Here is an 18,833-nt window from a genome sequence, read left to right as displayed (position 1 = left end):
ATGAAACCATAGAAAGCTAAAGTGGTGGTACCTGGGGTTACAAGTAAACCTGTTGTGGTCGTGAAGGGTGCTCGCACAGAGCCTGTTGTTATCAAATCGGTAACTCAATTACCGATAGTTGACAGAAAGGTAGTCCCGTGGAATTATGAACGAGTGACAGTAACTTACCAGGGGAAAAAGGTTAAAGAAGAAGTGTGTGAGGCCCATGGTTTAACTCGATCGGGGAGATGCTTTACCCCCGAAGAGTTGAGGAAAGCTGAGACTTCAAAAGATAACCTAGTGTCGGTGAAGAAATTCGTGACCGAGGAAGAAGCAGAGGATTTATTGAGAAAGATGAAAGTGCAGGACTATTCCATTGTGGAGCAGTTAAGAAAAACACCGGCTCAGATTTCATTATTGTCATTATTGATCCATTCCGACGAGCACCGTCGAGCTTTGATGAAGATCTTGAACGAAGCCCACGTTCCTGACAAAATCTCGGTAAACCACTTAGAAAAGATAGCTAACAAGATATTTGAGGTAAACCGAGTCACTTTTTCTGATGATGAGTTACCCGTGGAGGGTACCGAGCACAATAGAGCCCTCTATCTGACGGTGAAATGCGAAGATTCCGTGGTTACTCGGGTACTGGTTGACAACGGGTCTAGCACGAACAGTTGTCCTCTCTCCACATTGAACAAGCTGCAAGTGGAGGATGAAAGAATTCAGAAGAACAGTATTTGCGTTTGGGGATTCGACGATGGAGGGAAAGATTCAGTCGGGTACATAGTGCTTGAGCTCACAATAGGGCCAGTTGAATTTACTATGGAATTCCAGGTGCTCGATGTGGCTGTTTCGTACAATCTGTTGTTGGGACGACCCTAGATCCATGCAGCCAAAGCAGTCCCATCTACTCTGCATCAAATGGTCAAGTTTGAATGGGATCGACAGGAAATTGTTGTACACGACGAAGATAATTTATGTGCGCCCAATGGTGCCATTGTTTTGTTCATAGAAATTGACGATGACAAGGGACCATGGGTTTATCAGGTTTTCGACACAGTATCGGTAGAGAAAATTTTGGAAGGAAAGTGCGTCTCCAAAGATGGCTGCGGCATCAGTTATGGTAGCTGTTGAAATGTTGAAAAATAGTTTTGTACCGGGCAAGGGTTTAGGTGTATCTCTGCAAGGTATTGTGCAGCCAGTTTCTCTTCCAAAGAATCTGGATATTTTTGGTCTTGGGTTCAATCCTACCATTGCAGATGTGAGAAGAGATAGAAAAATGAAAAAGAAAGCATGGGCATTGCCAAAGCCAATCCCGCGTCTGTCTAGGTCATTCATCAGGCCGGGTACCAGAAAGCAACTGTTGTCAAAGGTCCCTGGACCACTGATCGGTGCCGATGGAGACTTGGAGAAGGGGTTTGAAAGGTTATTCGCTGAGGTCAACATGGTTCAGGCTGGGGAAGGGCTAAGCAAGGTAGATGTGCAATTTGTGGGACCACGTGCAAAAATCAACAACTAGGAAGTTACTCCTTTTCCTACCCGGAGGGAGTCTTGTAGTGGGTTTTGATTTTCTTTTAGTTGTTTGGATTATTCCAGGGTCTGTAATTCAGATATTATGTTCCGTCCAGTTGGATGTGTTAAAACCCTGTTATCTGTATATTCAATGAAATGCAATTGTTCCCTTTCCTTCATTTCTTCTAATTTTATTTTGTTTTCTTCTTTTGTACACTTCTTTTTATGCTGATATCAATGACATGACATTCATGAGGAATCTTCGGCCCAATTTTAAAAGACAATCTAACTCTAAAATAATAATACAAGAAATTGAGTGTGATGACGAGTTGGAATTTGAGGATGATGAGGCCTATGAAGAAATTAGTAAGGAACTAAGTCATTTTGAGGAAAAGCCCAAACCTAATTTGAATGACACAGAAGCAGTTAATCTAGGGGACCAAGAAAATGTCCGTGAAACTAAAATAAGTGTCCATCTGGAACCTCAACTCAGGGAAGAGATAATTAAAGCACTGTTCGAATACAAAGACGTTTTTGCATGGTCCTATGACGACATGCTGGGTTTAAGCACTAATTTAGTGGTTCACAAGTTGCCCACTAACCCGGCATTCCCTCCTGTCAAACAGAAGCTGAGAAAGTTCAAAATGGATATGAGTGTAAAGATCAAGGAAGAGGTCATCAAGCAGTTCGATGCCAAAGTCATTCGGGTCACCCGATATCCCACCTGGTTAGCCAATATTGTGCCTGTACCGAAGAAGGATGGCAAGACCAGGGTGTGTGTTGACTATCGGGATCTCAACAAGGCAAGTCCAAAAGACAATTTCTCGTTGCCGAACATCCATATCTTGATTGATAATTGCGCCAAATATGAGATTGGTTCTTTTGTGGATTGTTACGCGGGTTATCATCAGATCTTAATGGACGAGGAAGATGCAGAAAAGACGGCATTCATCACGCCGTAGGGAACGTACTGCTATCGGGTCATGCCATATGGTTTGAAAAATGCTGGGGCAACCTACATGAGGGTAATGACAACAATATTCCATGATATGATACAGCAGGAAATCGAGGTGTACGTGGATGATGTGATCGTGAAGTCTAGAAAGCAGTCTGACCATGTCAGGGATCTGAATAAGTTCTTCCGAAGGTTTCGCAGGTACAATCTCAAGCTTAATCCTGCAAAGTGTGATTTTGGGGTGTCGTCTGGAAAGTTGTTGGGGTTCGTAGTCAGCCGCCGGGGTATTGAATTGGACCCATCGAAAATCAAGGCCATCCAGGAATTGCCACCTCCGAAGAACAAGACCGAGGTGATGAGTTTGTTGGGGAGATTGAATTATATCAACAGGTTATTTGCTCAGCTCACGACAACTTGTGAGCCTATCTTCAAGTTGTTAAAGAAAGACGCTGTGGTCAAATGGACAGATGAATGTCAGGAGGCGTTTGTTAAGATTAAGAGGTATTTGTCAAATCCACCCGTGTTGGTCCCGCTAGAACCAGGGAGACCTTTGATTCTACATTTGACGGTGTTGGACAATTCATTCGGTTGTGTATTGGGTCAACATGATATCACTGGCAGGAAGGAGCAGGCCATATATTATCTCAACAAGAAATTCACACCGTACGAGGTCAAGTACACTCAGCTCGAGAGGACATGTTGTGCCCTAACCTAGGTGGCGCAGAAGCTGAAACATTATTTGTCATCTTACACTACCTATCTCATATCTCGCTTGGATCCATTGAAGTATATCTTTCAGAAGCCTATGCCCACAGGGAGGCTTGCAAAGTGGCAGATCCTACTCACAGAGTTTGACATTGTCCACGTGACTCAAACTGCAATGAAACCACAGGCCTTGGCGGACCATTTGGCCGAGAACCCGGTTGATGAAGATTATGAACCTTTGAAAACTTATTTCCCTGATGAAGAGGTGATGCACATTGATGAGTTGGAACAAGTCGAGAAGCCTAAATGGAAACTTTTCTTTGATGGAGCCGCAAACATAAAAGGCGTGGGGATAAGAGTAGTACTTATTTCTGAAACAGGGCAGCACTACCCTGTTACAGCTCAGCTTCGTTTTTACTGTACCAACAATATGGCTGAGTATGAGGCATGTAGTTTGGGTTTGAGGTTAGCTGTGGATATGTGTGTCCAGGAAGTCTTGGTCTTGGGTGACTCGGACCTCCTGGTGCACCAAATTCAGGGAGAATGGGAAACACGGGATTTGAAACTCATACCGTACAGACAGTGTTTGCATGATCTTTGTCAACGATTTCAGTCAATAGAGTTCAGGCATATCCCAAGAATACATAATGAAGTCGCCGATGGTTTGGCCACTCTGGCATCAATGTTACATCATCCAGATAAGGCTTATGTGGACCCTTTGCAGATTTAGGTCCATGATCAGCATGCTTACTGTAATATGGTAGAAGAAGAACTTGATGGGGAGCCATGGTTCCATGATATCAAAGAATACCTCCGGATGGGGGTATATCCGGTACAGGCCACAGGTGATCAGAAAAGAACAATTCGATGATTGGCAAGCAGATTTTTCTTCAACGGAGGGGTGTTATACAAAAGAACTCCAGATCTTAGATTGTTAAGATGCATAGATGCAAGATAGGCCACAACAATCATGACTGAGGTACACTCCAGAGTTTGTGGACCACATATGAGTGGGTACGTTCTGGCAAAGAAGATTCTCCGAGCAGGTTATTACTGGCTCACTATGGAGCGGGATTGCATCAGTTTTATGTGTAAATATCATCAGTGCCAAGTGCATGGAGATTTGATTCATTCCCCACCATCTGAATTGCATACAATGTCGACACCATGGCGCTTTGTCGCTTGGGGCATGGATGTCATTGGTCCAATCGAGCCAGCAGCATCAAACGGACACAGATTTATTCTGGTAGCCATTGATTACTTTACCAAGTGGGTTGAAGCGAAAACTTTCAAATCTGTGACCAAGAGAGCAGTGTTCGAATTTGTGCATTCAAATATCATTTGTCGGTTTGGGATTCCGAAGGTAATCATCACGGACAATGGCACTAATCTCAACAGTCATCTGATGACAGAGACATGTCAGCAGTTTAAGATTATACATCGCAATTCCACCCCATACCGCCCTAAGGCGAATGGAGCAGTCGAGGCAGCCAACAAGAATATAAAGAAGATACTTCGAAAAATGGTGGAAGGTTCTAGACAGTGGCATGAGAAGTTACCTTTCGCATTGTTGGGTTATCACACTACTGTTGGTAAGTCAGTAAGGGCCACTCCTTATTTATTAGTGTATGGCACAGAGGCAGTAATACCCGCAGAAATTGAAATCCCATCCCTTCGGATTGTCGCTGAGGCAGAAATTGATGACGTTGAATGGGTCAAAACCCGCTTGGAGCAATTAAGTCTAATTGATGAAAAGAGATTGGCAGCAGTATGTCACGGCCAATTGTACCAACAGAGAATGGCGAGGGCATATAACAAGAAGGTACGTCCACGGAAGTTTGAAGTGGGTCAGTTAGTGTTGAGACATATTTTGCCTCATCAGGCTTAAGCAAAAGGAAAGTTCGCCCCAAACTGGCAGGGACCATTTGTTGTAACTAGATTGTTGTCCAATGGCGTGTTATATTTGACAGATGTAGAAGGGAAATGTGTAGAAATGGCTATCAATTCCGATGCAGTCAAAAGATACTATGTATGATTTCTTCCTTTGATTCTACTTTTTTGTATTTGACATATTTTGAAGATTGAAATGACGAAGGCGTTTTGTTCTGCTATCTAAACACTTTATCCTTTGTTACCCCCTTTTGAGCCTTATTTATTTTCTTTCGTACCCCTCTTTCGGGATCAACGACACAATTCAGAAACGCAAGTGCGGAGGATAAGTAAGTGAAAAGAAAAAGGAAGAATGAACAAGAAAGGAAAAGGGAAAAGAAGAATGAAAAGAGAGAAGAAAGAGAACGCAAAGAAAAGAAAAGAGAAAAGCAAAAAGAAAAAAAAAGAAGGAAAAAAAAGAGAAGCAAAAAGAGAAGAACAACAGAAGAGAAGAGAGAAAGAAAAGAAAGAGAGAAAATCAAATCATAACAACAAAGTGATTTCTACGACATGAACTACGTTCGACCTGATTCCTTTTAAGGATATGTAGGCAGCCTCACGGTTCGGTCTCATTAAAACAAAAATCCAAAAATCTCCATGCAAGAAATTGGGGCAGAAGTTGTGGTTGTTGTGAGAAACCTGATTCCAAAAGTTGTAATTTAAACCCATTTGTATTGTTTTGAGCCTTTTATACCCTTTCTTTCTAACCCTGTCCAGAAGCCTACATTACGGTCCAAAGAAAGATCTTCTGATCAGTCTTTGAGAAATGCCAAGTTGAGCAGGTAAATATAATTCATGTCAGGAGCAACACTCTGGTTCAAGCAGAAAAAATAAAAATGAGAGAGTCTTATTGGTGAAAACCTTCATAGGGACCATAAGGCGACGGGAGTTGAGAGAAATTAAAATGAGAGAGTCTTATTGGTGAAAACCCTCACGGGCACCGTAAGGTAATGGGAATTGAGAGAAATTAAAATGAGAGAGTCTTATTGGTGAAAACCCTCACGGGCACCGTAAGGCGAAAGTGAGTTGAGAGATGAACGAATGAAAGAGGTCTGCTGGTGAAAACCTTTCAAGGCGCCGCAGGATGAACAAGGTCAAGGTTTGGGTAAAGTAATCAGGTCATGGAAATTCTGGAGCAACGAAGTACGGCAACTAAAAGTTGATTGGTTGGACAGATTGAGCCGATTAATCCGAAATGCATGTCATGATCATTGGAACCAGATGTTCCACTCAGATAAGTTTCTTTTTCTTTTTCCTTTTGTAGCAGTCATCTGGTTTTGGATTCTTCTTATCCTTAACCCATAAAGTCATTGCATTTCATTTTCTTTTGGGTATTTATCTAAAGATGTTTCAATGTCAGTCTTGTTCAAATCAAGTGAAAAGGATTTCAAAGCTCACTACCAACTTCCAAAATTGCAAAGCACGGATTGGTCAAAGCATACTAAGGATAACATGATGTAAGAGAGGGATACAAGGAATCACCGGAAGTTTCATCGGTGGAATGGTTTGGTAATGTCATGGGAGATGCAAAGGTTCAGATAAAAAGATTAGAGGTAAAACAATAGCATGGGTATAGAACACTCGGTTCGTCAAAGGTCATGGGGTTTGAAAGCCAGTCAGAAAGTCAAAACGGTTCAGGGCCAGTTCGGAGAAGCCAGTCAGAACAAAACATTACAGCAGAAAGATCTTCAGCAAGAATGCCATCAGCTAACCACCACTTTAAACTGACAAAATTTTCTTTGATTGAAACAGGGGCAGAAAATTCGATTGATTCGGAGAAAATCTCCGTAGGGGAAAAGAGCAAGCACCAAAACAGGTTTGACCGTAAACTTCCAGGACCCTCCTAGAAAATGGGACCTAGTTTAAAGTTCAGAAATAGCATAACCTAGAATAAATGTATCTCAAAGAAATATAAGTTGGTTTAAAAGTTTGCAGGTTCGAGATAGGATTCAATTAGGAGTTGTCGGGACCCTCCTGAATAATGGGACTTAGTTTAAGATTTCAATTAGATAACAACATTTAGCGTAAGTTCTGTTGTAGGGTAGTATAATTCAGCCATAAAAGTTGTCACTCTTAAGATAAAATTGGACTTTTGATTTTTAGGACCCTCCTGGATAATGGGGAGTAGTTTAAAGATGCTCTTAGATAGCATGATTTAGCAGAAGTCATACCTGTAGAAGATATAACTTAGATTTTAAATTGTCATTTAGTTAAGAGTTGTCAGGACCCCCTGAATAATGGGACCTAGCTATCAAATCCTTAGTAATACTTGGTAATATGATTTAGTTTTACAATCACATCTGTCCCCAGCCACCAAACTGGGGCAGAAATCTTTTTTTTGTTTTTGTCTGTTTTGTTGAAGTCAGAAGCCCTCCTGGAGAGAAGGGAATACATTCAAGCGTAGCAGTCAGGATCCCGCCTGGAGAACAAGGGAGTACAATTTAAATTTTAGCTTTCAAATTCCTTGTTTTGTCTATTATGAAGTCAGGAGCCCGCCTGGAGAGCAGGGAATACATTTTAAGTTGAAATCACGAGCCCGCCTGGAGAGCAGGGAATACATCCAAACGTAGCAGTCAGGAGCCCGCCTGGAGAGTAGGGAATACTTTCAAATGCAGCAGTCAGGAGCCCGCCTGGAGAACAAGGGACTACCATCTAAGTTTAGCTTTCAAATTATTTGTCTAGTCTAAGTTGAAATTAGGAGCCCGCCGGGAGAGCAGGGAATACTTCCAAACGTAGCAGTCAGGAGCCCGCCTGGAGAGTAGGGAATACTTTCAAATGCAGCAGTCAGGAGCCCGCTTGGAGAACAAGGGAGTACCATTAAGTTTTAGCTTTCAAATTCTTTGCTTTGTTTATTTTAAAGTCAGGAGCCCGCCTGAAGAGCAGGGAATACATTTCAAGTCATCAGTCAGCAGCCCGCCCGGATAGCATGAGAATACATTCACATTTTGAAATCAGGAGCCCGCCTGGATAGCATGGGAATACATATCAAGTTCAGCAGTCAGGAACCCACCTGAAGAAGGGGAAAACACCTCAGTTTACAATCCAAGGTGGCAACAAACGAATGTTTCCGACAGAATAGAGGACAACAAGGCAACAAGAAACACAAGAGCAAGCTTGAAGATATAGATAGGACTTTTTAAATCCATAGATCATAGTCTAGTCTAGCTTCTTGTTTTATTTTGACGGTGTAATAAGGGGTTCAGTGAGCAGCAGCAGCAGCAGTGAAATCACAGCTCCATGGTAGTCCCAGCTACCAGACATTCCTGAACTACACTGACCTGATTCCTTTTTAGCCAAGGATATGTAGGCAACCTCGGAAGCAGGGTGCGGTCAAATCTTTCAAAAATGCTTCCTACGGAATATTCAAACGGGCAAAAATCGCTAGTATCCGCTCACTTATCTTTGCACGAAAACTCTTCGTGTTTCCGGGCAAAGAGGGGAAGCTATGAGCACGTGATTTTTGCCCTATATTTATTACTCCAACAAATTCAAAACAAAATAATTTATTTCAGTGTTTGCAATTTTGTTGGATCTCGTGGCATTTTCTATTAATTATTTGCATTTGTCTGTGCACGTTTATTTCATTTAATTCATGAAAAATACAAAAAATATGTTGCATCTGCATTTAGGATTTAATTTTATTTTTAGATTAATTAGAAAATTAGTTTGTTTTATAAAAAATGAAAATCACAAAAATAATTCATTTTGCATTTTTACTTTTAAATTTTGAATTGTGTAATTGTTTTTTAAATTTAGGATTTAATTAATTATTAAAAATACCATGGTGAGTGATTAATCTAATTGGGTAGGCTAATTTAGTTTAAAAATAATTATTAATTAATTTAGGATTTATTTTAATTTTGGGAAAAGAAAAGAATTGTGAAATTGAAAAAGGAAAAAGAAAGAAATAAGAAGGTTTAAATATGGGCCAAAATCAATCCAAATTTCCCAGCCCAAACGAAATTACCCATTCAAATCAGCCCAAACCCGTGTCCAACCCGGTCCAGCTTTTCCCCCTCAACCAAACGACGTTGTTTCAGCTCCTTTCATCTGGACCGTTGATATTGCCTGATCCAACGGACCAGAACTGGGGGGAGGTTTAATATATATATGTCCAAACGCTACCCTACCCTCCCCCCCGGTCTCATCGTCCCAACACACCCCAGAAAATCCCTCGTCGCTCCGCCCTGAACCGCCCGCCGGAAATCGCCTCCGCCGACGGCGTCGGTCCAATCGCTGTCAGATTAACACCATACATTCTCCTCCTCCTCCTCTTTCCAAGCCTCCAAATCCCCACCCTCAAATCCTAACCCAGCCTCTCAAATCTTGAATTAAAAGGAATGACCAAAACCCTAACGCCTCCAATCCCGACCAGATTCACACCAAACAACCACTCTACTCTCCTCTTGCCAAAGCTCCACTAAGTTTCCATCGAACATCATCAGAGGCGTTCGAATTTCAGATTAGAGGTTGAATCATAAAAGCCCCAAAGTTGCAAACAGAGGTTCCATGAAATATTTTAGGCCCAAATCGAGGTTATTCATGTGTCTTTGATATTAAGGACACATGATTAACTTCGGATTGGGTCGAAATCAAAGAGTTCGAAGTTCTCCATTATTTCTATCGAATGTTTTCTCTTTAGGTAATTTTCTTTCAGCTTTCTTTTCTCTTTTCTTTTCTTTCTCCCACTGTTCTCTTCTGTTATTTCCTTCTATCCGTCCGTTTTTGCATGTCTCGTCTTAGTTTAGTTTTGAAACTAGTCTCCATTTCTCGTTTGTTTTTTGAATTCTTTAGTTTTAGTTTTTTTTTATCCTTACTATAAAATTGTGGGCTGAAGGGGATTTTTAGCCTGAGTTCTATGAATTGAAGTATGTTTGGCTATTTGATATATTTGGTCGTTTGAGTTAGTGAATTAACCTTGAGTCCAAAAGAAAGGGGTCAACCCAGGTTCAACTTGGCCCACATTTTGGTCTGAGGGTTAGAAGGTGAATAACAAGGGGTTTAAGGATTATTTTAGGAAATTTAGGGTAGGGGAATCTTATGTAACAACCTTAAGAAGCTTCCAGGAAATGGGATGAGGGACTGTGTTTGAAATTCTGATAGTTGATTAGGGGTATTTTAGCTAAAACGAAAATTGGAAAGGGGGTAAGTGCAAGTCTGATTCTCTTAGGGCTGCCCTAATGCTTTGCCTATAAAGGCATCTCTATCTTGCATTTAAATGGAGATTCAGAGATAAGAGGAGAAAAATTCAGAAAAATCAAAAACAACTAAAATTTCATAAAAATCACTGTTCCAATGAACTTCTTCAGTGATTTTTGAGGTTCTCAATTTCTGAAACAATTTCTGACTCATCTGGGGTAAAAAAATGGACTGAATTTGGGTTTTAAAAGTCTGTGTTTGAAGTTCGCTGTGATTATTGCTCGATTGAAACTGGATTTTGGACTGTTGCACATCATTCTTCTGTTTGAAAGTTGGTTCTGCTGTTGTTGCTTCTTCTAGATCTCTCACCCATTTTTCCTTGTTTGATTGCTGCAATCAAGTACATATTCTTGGACTATACTAGATGCAAAGCAAGTTTGAAGTATGAAATGAAATGGATGTTCAAAGCATGACATCAAATTCTTTGTTTATAATCTAGTTGTCTTTCTTTGAATTACATGGTGTTACTTCCAGATTCATAGTATTTCTTAATCGTTCCGTAGTTTAATCTCTGAATTCCTGCCATTGTATTTAGCCTCGGGATGTTGAGACATGGACTTGACTTAGTTGAACAATACGTGAGTTGTATGGTAGCGTTTGACTCCAGGTTAATTGTGTGGTTATTTGTTATATTCTGGGTTTAAATGGCTTCAGAGTCTATTGTTTGGCTTGTGAGCAACAGGGGTGAAAGCATTAACTGTCTGATGCTGGGAGTTCTATTGAAAAACTTTAAAGCTCAATGCAATTGCTTGAGAGCTATTTCTGGATTGTATTTACCCCTGTTAAACTCAGTACTTGAATTTTGCCTCCCTGTCATCAGTATTTGAATGCATGAATGATATTTGCTTTAGATTTGTGATTTAGCTTTGTTATATCGGGAGCCTATTTCTCAAATGAGTATATTGTTTACTTTTAGCTTGGGACTGTTAAATTCACTTGGGAAATTAGAATCGCTTGAGCACGAGTGTAGGGTTGTTTGTAAATGGGAGTTATTTTATCATATATTGCATGAGCTTAATATCGTTAGTCCAGTTACTGAATTTTTCTTTTAGCGCCAGGCTCTTCTTTTGATTTTGGCTTTATGTTGAGCCCAATTGCATTCTCATGTCATGTTCAAACTATTGGCAATTGGCTGTTAGGCATATAGCTAGCCTAAATTCTTTTAACAATCAAACATGGGTTCCGTTTCTAATAATCCCTAAGCTTTCAAATTGCAGAGTAGTTTGGTTTGAAATTAAATCAGAAGTTCAAGCAGTCTTTTAATAAATTAACTGGATTATTAAGGTGATTTCGAGGTGAGTCATATTATGCGAGTTATAATAGTGGCCTTCCATAGTTAGTTCAAGTCCTTAAAATGCATGGCCCTCTACTAATTTCTTATGATTTAGATATAAAATAACAAATGTTCGTAGTTTGTATTAGGCCCATTTAATATACCACCGTGATTGTGGACATGTTCGCGTGACATGATTACGATTTCTAAAAACGAACTCGGAGTATGTGTTCGCGCAACTTCGGCTAAATTTTCTTAAATAAATAAACAAGTGTTATTAATTAGGGACATATTCGCGTGACATGATTTTTGACGTGCCAAAGGAAAAGAGTATACGTACGCGTAACTCAATTCTTTAACTACGAATAATCAAGTGATTTAAAAGCGGTAAAGGGTAAATGCGCATAGGATCTAAAATCAGTAATTAAATAATTTTAATAAGCCAAGTATGATCAAAGAGACCGTGCTAGAACCATGGAACTCCGGAATGCCTAATACCTTCTCCCGGGTTAACAGAATTTCTTACCCGGATTTTTGTGTTCGCGAACCGATTATAGAGTCAAACTTCCGCGATTCGGGATTTTAAACCGGTGACTTGGGACACCCTAAATTATCCCAAGTCGCGACTCTGATTTTTAATAAATAAACAATCTCGTTTCGATTTTCCTTTAATTGGAAAAACTTCCTTGTATTTATGCCCTTTACGGGGTGTAAGTAAAAAAGGAGGTGTGACAGCATCCCATCATATCGTCTCGGCCACTGCGGACAACATCATCAATATATACCAACTGATCAGGTGGTGGTGCGTATATAACGTTGTAACCTTTTTTCATATCCCATATACATATATATACATATAAACGCGTATATAATGCCATTTGGTCATGGGTCAAAATACATGTATAAATGCATGATATGCATAAGAAATGCGTTAATAAAATTTTCTCGGAATGTCATAAAACTCAATATGGCTTTTGGATAAACTTCATCAAACATGCATTTTTTTAGACCCATGAACAGACGATAGAATAATAAGACTTATGGGAGAATAAGAATAAACACATCTCTAGCATTTTTACGAATAGAGTAATTTATGGAAGTTGTGCATTTGCTCATTTCGTTTGTGTCGTATAGATCATGCCAAAAAAAAAGAATGGATAGCCTTAACACACCTGAAGTAGGGATTTTTTAAGAATTTGGTAAAAAATCACATCTAATTGTGATATGTTTTATGGTCGTATACAAGTTACATATGTTTTTCCAACCGCAATCACCAACTTGGTTTCCAGTTGATGCAATTGGTATATCTTCAGCTATGATATCTTGCTAATACTGACAACAAGTAACGATCCAAAGGTTAACAATGTGTTTGATTTGCAATAGATTTGCTTGGGTCCATGGTGGTCGAAAATGTTTAACCTACAATCTGTATTGTAGATAAATCAATTAAATTGGAAAGTCTTGGAATTTGAGGTAGGTGTCTTGACACAAATTTATTAGGTTGCCACCTATCAAAATGACTCCTTAGTCATTTGCCTTAGGTTGCCATGTTTTGGAGGGGTGAGGTGGGAATTATTAATCTTTATCCACTTATTAGATAATTAGGTAATATCCCGTTACCCGATAATTGACTAATTATCCATATAATTTAGAATTATCTCAAATTACCTGAAAATACTACTCATTTTTAATATACTTTATACATCATACTATCACGGTCATATGTTACCTTATATGGTACTAGTCCATAAATATCGGGTATTATCGCTCGACCCGTATTTTATCCTAAATCGGCAACCTTCAAGGAAACTTGTTTTCTTTAATTTATGTACTCTTTATACTTCATGATGCTTACTTATCGCTTGTTATAAATAGAATAAATACGTTAACCTCAAGATAATCTCATTCCCGAGTCTACATCAATTAATTGAAGACGAAACTTTTAACATACGAAAATGCGAGATGTAATACCATTGAGCTTTGATTTGGTTGCGGAGCGAGGTAAGTATCATGGTTAACCTTGACTTGAGGGATTAGTACTTTGATTATAGGCTATAATTACGCATTTTAGTCGCTTATTATACTTTAATTGAGTTTAAGCTTTAATCGCTAGTGTTTTGCACTAAATATGTGTTTTATGCCTTGTAGGAGTGATTCCGATCTATGTAGATGTTATTGAGTGAATTAAAGCTATCCTGTAGCTTTGAACTTTGAGTAAAAGCCCAAAAATTAAGTTGGGATCATGTTCGGGGATCAACAGATGATAGTGCACTTTAAGAATGAAACGAAGAATCGAGCAGGCATACTGCATTGTCCAGTAAAATGCACATAACATTTCGCTCGAAAATCCGTTTGGGTTCCACAATATATAATTGGAAAGATATTTAAAATGGCTATAACTTTTATGTTTTACATTTTTTCAAATATCCTCATTTGCGCCATGTGGGATGTAACGTAGCCCGCCGCGACTGTGTAAATTGTTGTTGCCCTCAAATTGCATGCTCTCTGAAGTTCCCCACAAGTACACCGTGTGGTGCGTCACCCCATGTCGCACGCCTGTGAAAATTTTATAGAGCCAGAGTCTTATTTCTCGCGGGAGAAGGTATTTTCGTTTGGGCCCGACCATACTTGGTATAAATACATGTAAAAATGTTATTTTTGTGACTTTTGACCTAGAGAGAGCACAGAGCCGCTGTGGAGGCCGTGTTTCATATTTGCTTCCACCAAACTTAGTAATTTTTATTTTTCTGTGTATGATGTTTCTTTTGCTACTATGTTTATGTGGAGCTAAACTTCACATTCTAGGATTATGGTTCTTTCATGACTATTGTTATTAGAATATTGATTTTGATTTCTTAATTTATATTGATTTATTTATTCAATCTTCCGCTTAATTATTGATTTCTTGATCACAAATTGAATACTATCTACGAATCTAGAGTTGAACTCGAAAGTGGAAATTCTAGATTACATATAGGACTGAGTAGAGCAAGTTCTTGAACATGGGCATCGGGGAATGGATTCGCGGTTAGGATAGACATATACCTAATTGCCTTGCTTGGTTGATTTACAGGAATTATAAGTGCGTTCTTATGAGTTCTAATTTCATAGACATATAGGCGTTAGGTTAGCTTGAATAGGCGAGTAAGAACTCGACAGATTCTTATGAGCAATATTAACCCTGTCAACCAATAAATCAGATATATTAGTTAGTCAATTCTATTGAAGAATACAATATGATTGTTAGATAGCCCTAACCCTAGATCGTTTTCATCGCATTGATAACATAAGAGTACACTATCCTTTTGTTCTGAGTTCATTATTTTTTTTCTTTTTATTTTAATTAGATTAGAATCAAATACTTCAAAGATTAATCCTTGTTTAAATAATTAGGATAGTCTAATTTAGTTAATAGTTAATCACAAGTCCTCATCCGTTTGACATCCTATTTTTAGTCACTTTATTACTTGAAGACAGTGTATACTTGTGTGTGCGTTTGGCCGCAAAAATTTTTTGGCGTTGTTGCCGGGGACTTAGAAATTAGCTATTTTTCAAGAATAGACATTTAATTTTTTTATCTGTCATGTTTTTTTGTTTTAGTTTAGTCAGTATCTTTTATTTATTTTTGCATGGCATCTTGGAATGAAAATTATTTGAATGATGGTTATTCTTGTTTTGATGATCCCTATCCATATTGTGAAGGGCCCCACTAGTGAAAAATTATCAGAATATTTCGGGGAGCGAGTTGTGCGCACAATCTCAATCCTTTGAGTGAAATATTTGTATTATGTGTGGTGGTAAAGATGACCAATGATATGGTTGTCCTAATTCTTGTCATCCTTCCTTGAGCCCCTATTATGATCTTTCTAACAGTGTTTGTGAGTTTGATAGGGGCAATGAAGTGCAGGATATGGAATGTGATGCATATATTAGGGATATTCTGAGGCAAGTAGCAGAGAACATGATGAATTCAAAAAATATATGAAAAGAATGAGGGCGGAAATTACAAGAATAAAGGCCAATATGGAAGAATTGAATGAAGAGAACGAGTACCAGCAAGAGGAATATTTTGAAAAAGAGGAGATTTTGAGTCAAACTTGGCTAGTGGAAAAAGCTAAAAAGTTAGAAATATATGAGGCTTAATGTGATGAAATTACTGATGGGATGAGACACTTTATAGAGGGAAAGCTGAACTGGGACAAGGGATTGAAAAATTTGGCACTGATATTCACAACTTGGGAGCTAAAGTCATTACAAAGGTTGATGCGTCTAACGCCCAACCAAAATAGTTCTGAGTTGTGTGAAGCTGAAAAGGAGCTTATACGCCAAATTGAGGAGCTAAAAGTGGAGAGTAAATCATTCGGCCATACTTGTATTGATGATATCCATGTTGAGGAAAGCACTCTAGAGTCATGTGAGGAAGTAGATAATATTATATGTGAATACTCTAGTGTGTGTACATATGAGGATGTAAAGAGTAATACAATTCTAGAGTTAGGGCGTATTGGTCCTCATTCCATACATTTTTCAATATTGTGTTTGGATGATGACATGAAAATTGAGTCATCTGAGCCTTTGAAGGAGCCAATAGATGAGGAATGGGGTGCTTACATTCTTGAATTCGTCGTGCCAGAGAGACATAATTACATACCTCATCTGAAGGCCAAGAAGTGTAAAACGCGATATTGGTTTACTTGGCCTAATTAAATTTGTCTCACTGCCCCGGGAGCATAACATAAAGCTTGAAGCCAAATTAGGCGCACAATTTATAAGTTCGAGGTAGAGGAAAAAAGTGGTTCGCGTCGTGCCGTCGGCGTTAAATTAGGCGCTTTTTGGAGGCAACCCAGCTTTACTCATTTCTTTTATTTTTGTTTATTTTGGTTTATTTTATTTTTCTATTATATTTGTAGTGTTGTTCTATGTTGTAGGATTATGAGCATAGGAAGCAAGGCCATAAGATACGCAAAAGTGAGCTAGATGGTGAGAACAAAGTGTGGGGTGCCTACAAAAAGGACCATGCCTAGGGGAAGTCTGAGTACCTCGTGAGCCGTGATTGCTTCGGCTTTTGGCCTTTCGGGGAGTTTCTTGTTCACCCTTGTTATTTTTGGGATATTTGTGCATTGGGGATATTGCACTTTTTTAAGTGTGGGAGGAAGATTCTCTGTGCTTTGTATAGTATTATATTAGTATATTATTAATTTTTTATCTTTTTATTGTTAGCTAGCTTCTTATTTTTATTTAAAGAATTAGTAGAATTAATGGTGTAGTATAGTAGTAGTAGTTTTAGTAGCTTAGTTTTAAAAAATAAGAAAAGTCGGAAAAAAATAGAAAAATTGGACTTTTCCCGACAATGGATTTCCTAGACAGTTTTCTTGAGGGATTTAAGTCTAAAGAAAAGGACAAAAAGATTTTCTTTTGTTAGGTAGTGTAATAATTTCCCTTTGGTTTTTCTTTGTATCGCAGTTTTTTTTCCAAAAGTTTTGTTTGAACCGGGTGCAGTTAGTTTTTATTTTGTTAGAAGTAGGAAACCTTGTGCTATGTTTTGAATTGAAGCAATATCTCTTGACTTTGTTATGCCTTGAGAATAGTGTGTACTTTAGTTGTGACGTTTAGGCTCAGTTTTTGACTCTTGTATAAGTACCTTAAATTGTATGATCTTAATTTTGCTTAACTGCTTTGACTGGAGTGTCTTGATGAGTCCAATCCTGAGTGACGAGTATCTTGATGAGTCCAATCCTGAGTGAGTTATGCGCCATGTATGTGTAAGGTTTGTGTGTTATTCTGTTCACTGCATTGGTGTCTAGAACTTGCCCCGTGAATTTGCAAAGCGAAATAATAGTTTTGTTCAGTCTTGGAAGTGATACAGGCATTTCTTTGTTGAACCCGTTATATGTTTTACCCGCCTAATTGTTATGTATCTTAGTTAATCCCTTTGAGCCTGTAATCATATTTCTTTAACAACCACATTACAAGGCTTACCCATTTATTTGAATTAACCATTTATTTGAATCTTTTCACTTACAAGTCTTACCTATTTGTTTGAATTAACCATCTATTTGAACTTTTTCACCTCTCATGAATTGTTATGAACTTTGTAAAAGCTAAGTGGGTGGTTGGTTTGGATTTTGAGTGGAACTAATGAAATAAGGAGAAAGGTGCACTATTTTGAAAAAGTAAGTGCCACTTAAATTGAAAAGGAAAGAATAGTGGTATTGTTGTGAAAAATATTCGTTGATAGTGATAACTCTTGATGTAATTGTGCTTAAAGAAGTACAGAGTTAATGTATATTAAAGTGAATGTGGAGTTATGGTTTGACACAAGTGTGGGGTTTTAAACGTTAAAATGTATGTATAAAGTGCTTAAGGAGGTGTAGTCATTCTTATATCCAAATGTATCCCACCTTTCTCGTAGCCTACATTACAACCAAATATAATCCTAGTTGATCCTAGACTAAATAAGCTCAATTAGTAGAGTAGTTACACTATGGGCAAGCCTATGGTGCATCTTTTGTGGCATATGAATGTTATTGCTGAGAGTGAGTTGTGAATAATGCATAGTACTTGTGAGTCAAATCTTGAGGTGAAGATTTTTGACAGACTTTTGACCTAGAGAGAGCACAGAGCCGCTGTCGGGGACCGGGTTTCATCTTTTCTTCCACCAAACTTAGTAATTTTTATGTTTCTTTGTATGATTTTTTTGTTTTGCTACCATGTCTATGTGGAGTTAATCTTTACGTTCTAGGGTTGTGGTTCTTTCATGACTATAGTTATTCGAATATTGATTTTGATTTCTTAATTTGTCGTATTGATTTATTTATTCAATCTTGCGCTTAATTATTTGATTGCTTGATCACAAATTGAATACTATCTACGAATCTAGAGTTGAACTCGAAAGTGGGAATTCTAGATTGCATATAGGATTGAGTAGAGCAAGTTCTTGAACCTGAGTATCAGGAAATGGATTCGCGGTTAGGATAGACATATACCTAATTGCCTTACTTGGTTGATTTACAGGAATTATAAATGTGTTCTTGTGAGTTCTAATTCCATAGACATATAGGCGTTAGGTTAGCTTGAATAGGCGAGTAAGAACTCGACAGATTCTTATGAGCAATATTAACCCTGTCAACCAATAAATCAGATATATTAATTAGTCAATTCTATTGAAGAATACAATATGATTGTTAGATAGCCCTAACCCTAGATCATTTCATCGCATTTATAACATAAGAATATGCTATCCTTTTGTTCAGAGTTCATTATTTGTTTTTTTATTTT

This window comes from Nicotiana sylvestris, chromosome 9, assembly GCF_000393655.2.
Source record: "Nicotiana sylvestris chromosome 9, ASM39365v2, whole genome shotgun sequence".
Taxonomy (NCBI): Eukaryota; Viridiplantae; Streptophyta; class Magnoliopsida; order Solanales; family Solanaceae; genus Nicotiana; species Nicotiana sylvestris.
This window is presented reverse-complemented; position numbering follows the sequence as displayed.